Source organism: Triticum aestivum, chromosome 6A (genome assembly GCF_018294505.1).
Source record: "Triticum aestivum cultivar Chinese Spring chromosome 6A, IWGSC CS RefSeq v2.1, whole genome shotgun sequence".
NCBI lineage: Eukaryota > Viridiplantae > Streptophyta > Magnoliopsida > Poales > Poaceae > Triticum > Triticum aestivum.
The window spans coordinates 300,772,710-300,783,898 of record NC_057809.1 but is presented as its reverse complement, the minus strand read 5'-3'; positions in this window follow the sequence as shown (position 1 = coordinate 300,783,898).

Below are 11,189 nucleotides of genomic sequence, written 5' to 3'. Positions count from 1 at the left end.
TCTGGAATTAGGTGTCCAGGCATCGGATGAGGATTGCCATCCAAAGGCATCGGATCCTCATCATTGGGCATCTGGTCGGCAAAGTCTGCCCCAAGAACATAACATGCAACAGTCCAGGAAACTTGTGCACCCCCCCATTCAGCATAATCTCCAAAAACCACATCCCTTGGCACAAGAGGTGTATCAGGAAAGCTTGCCTCCACAACAGTATGGGCCAGGTACGGATCTTCACTATCCCAAGAATGAAACTTTCCAAAAGTACCTACTGCCTGAGAGATATACTCTGTCGTACGATAATCAAGTGGAATCCCAACGAACATGAGCCAGCCCTTACAAAAACCATGATTTCCTTTGAAGTTTTTCCCCTCATCATGCTTCATAAATCTAACAAATCGATCATTTCCCAAAGCAAATGGCGGATGCTGAATCAAAGTGTATCTAACAGACGGATCCCGAACTTGAAACAGACCGACTCCATGAAACCACGGCTGAGCAGAATGGACAAGAATACCTCAGTTCTGAAGAAACTGAACCACTTCCTCTCTGACAGGTCCGAGAGGTCCATCTGGAGCAGGCATAACCTCAGCCACCATGTAATCTTCATGGCGTCGAGGCGGGCGGGTCGCAGGCGCGAAGAAGGTGCGGGGCAGACGTCGATCCCCACCATCGATGATGTGATGCCCCAGCGGCACCAGATGGTGTGGGTCGAGCTCAAAGTTCGCCATGGCCGGCTGCAGCGGCGACGAGCAGAGGTTTTCTTTGGAAGGGCAGGAGGTTTCCTTGGCAGGGAGGGGAGGAGATTGGAACAATGTGGGCGGTGGCGATGTGACAGGACTAGATATCCCAATAACTCCGGCTCCCTTCCCCTGATCAGCTGAGGATTCCGAAATACTCGTGTTTTGTTGCAGCGAGCTCTGCCTCCAAACCAATCCACGAGCCCGAGCAAAATCATTACGCTCATGCCTAAAGTGACCCACACGAGAGCAAGCCGAGCAAACCGCTCGCATTCCAGAAGAGACTGCCATGTGGCCCTTCTGAGCGCATACCATACATGTTAAAACACGGTCTACCATGTCATCGACCATAGCATCAAACTGCCTGGCTGCCTCTTGTGTAGAAGGGATTTCTAGTGTAACACCCTCCAGGCTCTGGCACACAGATGAAACCAACCCAATATCAGGAAGCCCAGAAGCAGATGGGCCAGCTTCAAGCCCACCAGATGCAATAGAACCCTGACTCACTGAGCTCTCACATTGTGGGCTGACCAATTGTGAAGGGCCCGATTCTAAACACCCATTTTGAATTAAAGCGGTTCCCGCTTCCTCAAATTGCACCGAGAGATTACCATAAATCAAGGGCTGCTGATCCACAGAAACCAGACCAGAATGAGGCACAACGACCGGCCGGTGCAACTCCGGCGACAAGTTGACTGTACCAAACACAATGGGTGGCCTTGCCACCGTCCAATGCAGATCTAGAGCAGGAGGTTGTCGAATGACTTCACACTCATCAGTAGAAAGATTATACCCTCCATCAACTATAGTATCAATGCAATTCTGAGTAGCTGGGTATCTATAGCCCTTGCAAGCAGAATACCTTTCAAACGTGGCAAAAGATAGCTTTTTACTGGTTGAATTTGAGGATTTGAGCGATGACCGAACCAGGGCCTTATGCATAGCCATTAAACCTAACGAGGACCTACGCTTAGTAGGACTAATCAGAATCCATTCAGCATCACATTCCTTTTGCCAGATCTTAAGCACACGAACCCAATTGGGTCCTCCATTACCCCAAATATGGAAATAACACTTGAACAAATCACAAGCAAAAGAGCGTAGATCCATGATAAGAAAGCCAACCTGCTTGCATGAGACTTGGAAAGAAAAAACCTTGTCCTTAACATGACTGACCCAAAGATCAATTCCTGATCCACCGAGCGCAGCTTCTAGCGCCGCCGCCACAGAATCCTCTGATAGGCGAAAGACGTGCCTACTGAAAGACATGATCACAATGAAAGCCCTCCCTCTTCCCATCGGATGAATTGTGCGACCAGTAGATCTGAAAACTTCATCAGTGAAAACCCTACCCTTGGATAAATCCAAACCAAGGGTAGATCCACTAGAAGAACCCATAGGAGATGGGTATTGCCTTGATCCAGAGAGCATGCCAGACAAGATGGTCCGAGAGGATCAAGAAATCAATGGAGAGAGGTGAAAATTGCCGGAGGGGTGGTGGGAGCGCCGACGTGGGAGGTGGGAGGAGCCATTTCAGTCAGGTTGATTGTCTATGCTTGACAAGTTAACCGCTAGGTTTATTCCGCATTTGTTCAAGCCTAAATCGTAAATTTTAAAACGCCTATTCACCCCCCTCTAGGCGACATCCACGATCTTTCAATTGATATCAGAGCCTCGTCTCTCTTTGTTAGTCTTAACCGCCTAGAGAGTAAATATGTCGACTAGGGGATTAGGATTCTCTGACACTCTTAGTTTCGATGGCACAAATTTTGATGTTTGGGTAATTCACATGCTTAATATCTTTAGGGTCATGGACCCAAATTTAGAGCGAATTGTAGATATGGGGTTTTCTCCTCCAAAGGATCCCCAAAGATTATCTTTATAGGATGAGAAAAATTCTTATCTCAATGCTCAAGCTTCTAATGTGCTTTTCGATGCTTTGAGCAATGTATTTATATTTCAACTCATGCCGTTCTGGGATGCTCATGAGTTGTGGACAAAGCTGCAAGATAAATATGGTGCGTCCAAGTTTTGTGAGGATGATTGTTCTCCCTCCACCTCCGGCCGTGTTGCCTTCTCAACTTCTTCTACTTCACCTACATGTGGTTTGCCACAAGGTAATGACATGGTGAGTAATGGTGTACATTGCAATGATGATAGTGGGCTTATTGTTGATAATCCTTCATCACTTTCTTATTGCAATTCTTCATCTTTGGACTTTAGCACTCCGAGCACTCCAAATGTTTCACATGCTTGTGTTGATAGTCCTTGCATAGCATGTAGAAATTTCTTGATTAAATCTCATGATGATATGTTTACTATGTCTTGTTGCCATGATAAAAATGCATATATTTCCTCAAATTGTTGTGCTAACAATGTAGAGGAAACCCAACACTCCATGGAACAAGATGTGGTCTCAAATGGTGCTTCAAGGGATCCTACATCATCATCTATTGCTTTATGCCTTATGGGTAAGTCTTCAAAGGTATCTCCTAGTTTGAACCCCAATATGTCTCTTGATGATGATGTTAATGCTAATGATGATGGGGATAATGATGAAGATAATGATGATGTTGCCCCCTTAAAAATTAAGGGGGAAATGATTTTAAAGCTCTTCTTAAGAATAAAATTGCTCGTTCCAACTTCATGGAAATCATGTCTATTTCTATTGAGGGCAAGAAATATATTGATGAGTTGGAATCTCGTCTTGAGGAGCATGAGGTCACCATTGATAAAATGGAAGGTCGTGTGCGTGATTATGCTAATGAGATTGCAGACCTGTCTCAAGCTCTTGAACTTGAACAAACCACCAAGGAATCTCTTGAGGAGACTTTTGCTCTATAATTATCTAGAGTGAAGGAATCTCATGATAGAGCTCTTGAGGTGGCCAATGTTTTTGAAACTAAAAATGCTAAGCTTGAAGTTGCTCATGCCAGACTCCTTGAGGATTTTGAGCACCTCGAAAATGGCTCAAGGGTCATCAAGGGTGAGCTCATCAAACTCACCGAGTCTCATGATCAACTTGAAGCTTCTTATTTAAAAGAGCTTGCCAAGTTGTCCTCTCCTATTGTTGTTAATGATTATGCTTGTGCTACTAACTCTATTACTTGTGAAGCATCCATTTTGAAGGAGAACATTGAGCTACGGGCTCAACTTGAGTTGCTATCTAGCAATTATGGGAAATTGGAAGAAAGCCATGAAAAGCTCTCAAGCTCTCATGATGATCTTCTAGTATCCCATAATGTGCTAAAGATAGCTCATGAGGCCATGATTACTAAGGTAACATCTAGTGAGCCTCATGTGGATACTAGCACTACTTCTAGTCCAAATGCTATATTGCCATCTGCTAGTCCTTGTAATTCATCTACTCACAATATTGGTTCCTTGCCTTGTTGCTCTAATGATGAAGCTTATACTTTCTCTAGTGCTTCTGTTGAGAATAACCATGTAGAGGAAATCAAAGAGCTCAAGGCCCAAGTCACTTCTTTGAAGAAAGACTTGGAAAAGTGTCATGAAGGGAAATCCACACTCAACAATATCTTGAGTGTGCAAAAATCCCCCAATGACAAAGGTGTACTTGGATTCAACTCCAATAAGAAGAAGAAGTCCAAGATGAACAAGAACAAGGGCCAAGAACAAGTCAAGAATTCAGCCAAGATTGTTTGCTTCAAGTGCAAGATTGAAGGGCATCATGTTAGATCTTGCCCATTGAAGAAGAAGGCCATTAGTGACAAGCAACAAGGGAAGCAACCAAAAGTTCATTCTCATGCTCAAGCTCAAGTTGAAGAAAGCCCTCTTCCCAAGAAAACTCAAATTGATGCTTCTCAAGTTGAGAAATCAAGTGAGAAGAAAGTGAAGAGTAGACATTGCTACCTATGTCGTGAGAAAGGTCATCTTGCTTCCTCATGCACTAGTGGTAACTTATCCAGCCCAATTATTATTGATGATATCTATTCTCTTGGGAAGGATAAGGTTGGCAATGTATTTTCCAAGTTTCTTGGTACTCAAAGTGGTTTCAAGCAAAGAACCATTTGGGTTGCCAAGCCTATTGTGACTAACCTCTTAGGACCCAACTTGGTTGGGGACCAACAAGCTCAAACTTGATCAATAGGTGTTGATGGAGGGCATTGGAGACTTGGCTACATTATGAAGAATTAAGGGGACTTCATCATTCATATTGTCTCAAGCCAAATTATTCGGATTATCAAGTTTCTATCTTATATCCAATGTTCCTCCTTGTGGTAACTCCTTCTTAAAGTGTTTACATTGATAGTTACTTGCCCCTTTGCATGTTTGGTTTCGTTCCTTGCATGTTTTTGTATATGTTGTGCTTCCAACTTGATTATCTTGAGCAACCAAGTATGTGTGTGTTGGTTTGCACATCATGTACGTGTGTGTCATGCGTTGAGCCTTTTGCATCTTGTTTATATCTTAATTGGCTCGTCTGAGAGTTTAATGGAACATCCCATTTTGGGGGAGTGATGTGCTTTGTGCACCTCACGGTCCCACAAATGTGTGTACGTGAGGAATACCACCTAGTATCGATATTGCAAGCTTATCTAGTCACTATGTGGTATGTCTTCTCATGAGAAATTCAAATTCTAAATAATCCATTAATTATCTCTTGTTGGATCCTCTTATTGCCTCTTGTTAAGTTTTTATTGGTATCACATTATGGGGGAGTAATATGCTATGTGCATATTACAAGCCTAGAAAATGTCTACATTTGAGATGTTGTCACCTAGAATTGATATTGTAAATTATGTTGTTCCTAGGTGGCATGTTAGCTCTACAAGTTGCAATTTGCTTGTGTTTGGTGTGAAGATGATGTTGGATATCCTTGCTATCTACCAATGTAATTATTTCCAATTACTTCTTGTCTTTTGACAATTTGTACTCACTTATGTGTGGTACAAATTATTGATCATCTTTACATTGGCCTTTGCTTTTATTTGCCTTATCTCTTGCCTAGGTTTGTGTCAACTCCCATTGTATTCCATACCACCTGTGGATCTTGTTACTTCCTTGAGATTGTCTAGTGTTTGTATAGATATAGTGAAAGTGGTGATCCCATCTTATGCTTTTTGTATTCAAATGCAAATTCTCTATAATGCATAATGCTTGGGGGAGCTATCCTATTTTTCTTAGAATGCTCACCTTGTGATCCTTATCAAGTGTGTGTTGGTAGGATGCAAACCATTTCTTTTTGGTACTTTGTGCCATCACGAAACTTTGTAGAGCACTTGGTTTGTTTGGAACCATTCTCTCTTTTGGGAGTTTGATATCATTCTTTTTGAGTGTGCCAATGGATATCTCATTCCTTGATGTATCTTTTAATGATATCTTCCAAGTGATGATTTCTCCATTCGGTATTATATTTTCACTTGGTTTTTCTTTTTCATTTGGTTTCGGTCCTTGAAAGTCTTGAGCATGCATATCTACTTCATGTATTTTCTTTGGCATGCTTTCTTTCTTTGACCCATTATATAGGGTAAACTCCACCAAGACTCAAATTGGATGATATGTGCATGAAATTCTATTTCAAATCTATGTGCACATATTTATGTGGAGTTTGTCCTATGTATTGGTGTTTCTAACTCTTTGGTCCCAATGAGTTTGGGTACCATTTTGTTTGTGTTGTTGTTCTAGGAACAATTGGAGATGCATTGGATGCTCGGCTCACTCACAAGGAAGGTGTTGTCACCATGTGCTTATTGGAGTCAAGCTAGGATGTTCAATGAACTTCTATCTAATACTTTCAATTGGTATTTTCTACATCCTTACAATGCTTTCTCGGTAACAAGTATCTATTCATGCTTTCCTCTCGTGCATTCAACCTTGTGTAGGTTGCATCTTGGCATGATATCCATTTCATATCTTGTGATACTTATTTCCTTTCTCAAAGCATCCCAACGATGATCTCTTGTTGCTAGTTGTGATGTCTTTGATGGATGTGTGGTAGGAGTTCATTTATATACAATAAGACCATATCTAGCCATGTGCTATGCTTCCAAGCAAATATCGTATTGGTATATTTATGACTTCCTTGTGGATATCTTGTTATTTCCTTTTTGTAACTATTTCGTGTGTACATCCTTCTTTGTGGATTGATATCATCATGATTTTGATCTACCTAGAATCTTATACACCTAAGTAAAGTTACATCTCTAGTTGATATCCTTATTCTTTCGCGTCCACCTTTCTTTCCTTTGTATTTCCTAGGTGGCTCCGTGAAAGGATTTGTCTTGAGTGCGGATCTTATATCTTTGCATCTTGTTGCACTCGTGTGTGAAGATTATTTTCCTCATGCTTGTCTTTACGAGGCCTTTGCCATCTTAATTGGTATCCCCCGTCTTGATGAGGCTTTCATCTTCTATCTTCACCATGGGTTGTCGCAAGCCTTGTTGCTAATTCACGTTTTAGTGAGCTTGTGAACCCATTTGCTTGTTGGGTGTGTGTGGGGAGGACATGTCATGCACCGTGTATCACATTTATCCAAGACTATGTTGATGCTTTATGCTCATCCTTATATTAGTCTTCTCAAGTGCTTTGTCTTGACTCACACACATCATTTTGGTTGAGCCTATTCTTAAGTTGCCTCTTTTACATGTTGCTCAACCATTTGTTTGTTGCAAGTGCTAGGCTTTGTTTCCCATATGCTCACCTGCACTTGTTGTGAGTTTCTATTGATTTTGGGGGAGCTATGATCCTATTTTGTGTACTGTGTATCCAAATACAAAAATTCTTATGTGTGCACAAATCATGGGGAGCTTCTCTAGTTTCTTTAGAACACTCCTTTGCTCATATCGTAATATCATTTTTTCTTGTGGCTCATAGGATCTTTGGTCTAGTTGGTTCAATTGATATCCTTTGATTGCTTGCTTCAATTGGTATCTTTTGATTGCATGATTGCTTGTTTCTCTCTTTGCTATGTCTTTGTGTTATATCTTACTTTTGCAATCGTTGGTCCTCAATATAGTCTGTCTTCCTCCAAGTATTTACCGCTGGATATGTGTATTGCATTCCAGTCTCTTGCTGAGAAATACACAATTTATGGAGGAACACTTTTTATATTGGCCTTCTAAGTTTTTCGCCCATTTTGGCAATTGATTCCAATGGGGGAGAAGTTTCAGAGAGTTTTGTGGATAAGTGTAGAGAGTTATTTTTTCTTGCTTTGGTTTTGTTACCAAGCATTTGCATCTCATACACATGCATTATTGGTTGTTGCATTGCCTGGCGATGCATAATTCCTTATATAAACTCTCTTGAAAGTGATTGTCATCAATTACCAAAATGGGGGAGATTGAAAGGACATGCGGTGCCCCCATGTGTGGTTTTGGTAATTGATGACAATCTCTATGGACTAACGGTTGCCTTGAGTTATATTTGAAGGATTTGTCCATAGGATTGTCTTGAAGTCCATGTGTTGGTTTCAAGGAGTTTATGAGATGGCCAAAGTGCTTTTCAAGGAATTATCCAAAGATTGGTCATGTGTGAGCTGAGCTTACTGCAAGCATGTCTTGAAGAAGAAGATTGTGTAATCATTCATGTTTACCTTCAAGACATTATCCAAATGAAGAGAGTTGGAAAGATTCAAGGTTGATCAAGACTAAGTCAAGAGTGAATCAAGTTGATCAACTCACAAAGTGTAGAAGAAGTAGCGAGAGGGATCAAGTGATCCCATGGTATGGTAATAATTCTCCATTACGCTTTCTGTACTAACCCATGGTCTACGCGAGAGTTAATTGTGGGGTTAGGTATGTTTCCATGGTCTTGCGTCAAGTGGAAGATCTCATACAACCCATGGAGGATGACATCAAGTGGTGATCGTCATCAAGTTTGCAGTGCAGGTTCAAGTGGAGAACACGAAGAGTGGCTCACCCATAATGGAGTATGGGGGAGAAATCAAGCTTGAAGCTTTCCATCCATTGTGGTGTTAATGGAATTGTGAAGATGTGCCGAAGAGTGGCTCACCCATAGTGGACTATGGGGGAGCAATCAACTAGTCTTCATCGAGCCAACACAATCAAGAAAGGTGGTCCAACTTGAGGAAGTCAAGATCGTCATCATCTAGCTGAAGTGGACTATGTGCAAGACAAAGGTTTGCCCTTGATAGGTTTTCTATTTTACCGGTCTCATAGTGGTAGTTGGGAGACCAGGTTGTAGGATTGATTGTCGTACTATCAAGGGGGCTCTCTAGTGAGTAGCTTGATCGTATCATTCGTCGAGAGCTCAAACCATTGCATCCTTGCATCATCTCTCTTGGTTCTTGTTTGGTTCTTCTCCTTGTGAGATTTGGATCCCATGGTCATATTCTTGACAAGCTCGAGTTCATCGAAAACCGATTTCATATGCATCTTCTTTTGTGTTTTCGGTGTTGGCGTTTTACCGGTCTCAATTGAGAAAGGGTTCTCACCATTTTATTTCAGTTATTTTTTCAATTGCTATTTCTTGATTTTTCTATCAAGATTGTGTTTTCTCTTGTCCTTAGCTTTCCAACAAACTTGATTTCGTAGAATTCGGAGCTCGCATGCGAAAGTTGTGGCTATTTTGATTTTACCTGTTTTACTCAGAGAGGTTGTACCACCCCATAGAGAGGTTGTACCTGTTGACCGGTACAACCGGTGTTTGGAGCGGTTGTACCACTCCAGAATTGGTCCGAAGGTTGTACCGGCCATGTCCCGCTCTACCACCAGACTAGTCTCTATTGTGGTGCGGTTGTTGGGCGGTTGTGGGCAGGTTGTACCGCTTATTGCATGTTATCGGTTGTACCGGTGCTCATAGCGGTTGTACCGCCCCTATGTTATTCTGCATATAACGGGCAGATTCGTGGGGACCTATTTAAGGGGGTCTTCTTCCCCAATGGTTCCCTATCTGTTGAGCTCGTTTTTGCCCCCATTGTTGACCTTCTTTGAGCTTGCTAACTCTCAATCCCTCCATGGATTCTTGCTAGTTTTTGAGGGAAAAGAGAGAGGAGATCTAGATCCACATTTCCACCAATCACTTTCTCCTCTTTGTGAGGGGAACCCCTTGGATCTAGATCTTGGAGTTCTTGGTGTTCTCCTTCTTGTTCTTCCTCTCATTTTCCTCCATAGGATTAGTTGCTTCGGTGGGATTTGAGAGAGAAGGACTTGGGCACTCTGTGTGCCCTTGCCATTGCATTTGGTGCATCGGTTTTGAGTTCTCCACGTGATATGTGGAAGTTACAAGTTGAGAAGCTTATTACTCTTGGGTGCTTGGTACCCTTGAGATTGTTTCTCTTGGGTGCTTGGGCGCCCTAGACGGTTGGTGGTGTTCGGAGCTCAATCATTGTGGTGTAAAGCTCCGGGCAAGCGTCGGGGTCTCCAATTAGGTTGTGGAGATCGCCCCGAGCAATTTGATGGGTACCGGTGACCGCCCCCAAGGGTTGCCAAAGTGTACGGGTTCAGTGACCGCCCCAAGGGTTGCCATTTGTACGGGTTCGGTGACCGCCCTCAAGGGTCCCTTAGTGGAATCATGGCATCTTGCATTGTGCGAGGGCATGAGGAGATTATGGTGGTCCTAGTGCCTTCTTGGGGAGCATTGTGCCTCCACACCGCTCCAAACGGAGATTAGCATCCGCAAGGGTGTGAACTTCGGGATACATCATCGTCTCCACGTGCCTCGGTTATCTCTTACCCGAGCTCTTTACTTGTGCACTTTACTTTGTGATAGCCATATTGTTCTTGGTCATATATCTTGCTATCTCATAGTTGCTTATCTTGCTTAGCATAAGTTGTTGGTGCACATTGGTGAGCCTAGTTGTTTTAGGTTTTGTGCTTGACAAATTAACCGCTAGGTTTATTCCGCATTTGTTCAAACCTAACTCGTAATTATTTTAAAACGCCTATTCACCCCCCTCTAGGCGACATCCACGATCTTTCAGGTGTACTATATATGTTAAGTATGTAGATATGGACCATATGGTTGTTGGCCCTTGGCCTCTTAAAATGTGAAAGTTGTTACTATGTTAAGTATGTATATATATGGACCATATGGTTGTCAAAGTCGTGTTACGAAGATCCTCCTTTTGTCAAATAGTGTAACCACTATATATATGTTACTCAAATGCTGTTACCCAAGTTCATTAATTTTCATGGAAAGTATTAATATCGTACACAGTTCATTGAGTTTAAGCGTGTGCCCGATGTCCAGAAGGCATTTGCATATTAACTGTCCATATTGCAAATTCACACACATGTTAAAATAAGGAAACGTATGTGTAACATACTAATCATCGCACACTATCACACCCTAGCTAGTTCAAGCATTAGAGTGGGCATCATGTTTAAATTTCTCTTAAATTAGAAATGGGGAAAGCAAAACCCCCCAACACCCCCCTAGAAACAACTAGGGTTTACTAAATTTATTTTCAATGAACCTGAAATGCCCTTCTAAAAAGTTCACCCTCCTTGTCTTGGGTTAAAACCTCTGGCA